Below are 277 nucleotides of genomic sequence, written 5' to 3'. Positions count from 1 at the left end.
AGAGTTCTGGGATAATTCAAAGAAAACTAATATTCCCTGAAGGCAACAAAGTTGCGTCACAACACACAGAGGTTCTTCTTCATAAGATTATGAAAGAGAACTTTCAAGACATGCCGGGAGATTCTGAAATTCAGATATCAGACAGTTTTAGAACCACAGCATGACTTAACATCTAGCAAAATGGTGTAAAACAACCACCGTTATTTTAATAATAAATGGTGTAATATAATTATTAATATTAAACTGTATAATGTTATATTATTTAATTTATTATAAA

The sequence above is a fragment of the Otolemur garnettii genome, unplaced genomic scaffold (assembly GCF_000181295.1).
Source record: "Otolemur garnettii isolate 467f Iridium unplaced genomic scaffold, OtoGar3 scaffold00001, whole genome shotgun sequence".
In the NCBI taxonomy this organism is placed as follows: Eukaryota; Metazoa; Chordata; class Mammalia; order Primates; family Galagidae; genus Otolemur; species Otolemur garnettii.
This window is presented reverse-complemented; position numbering follows the sequence as displayed.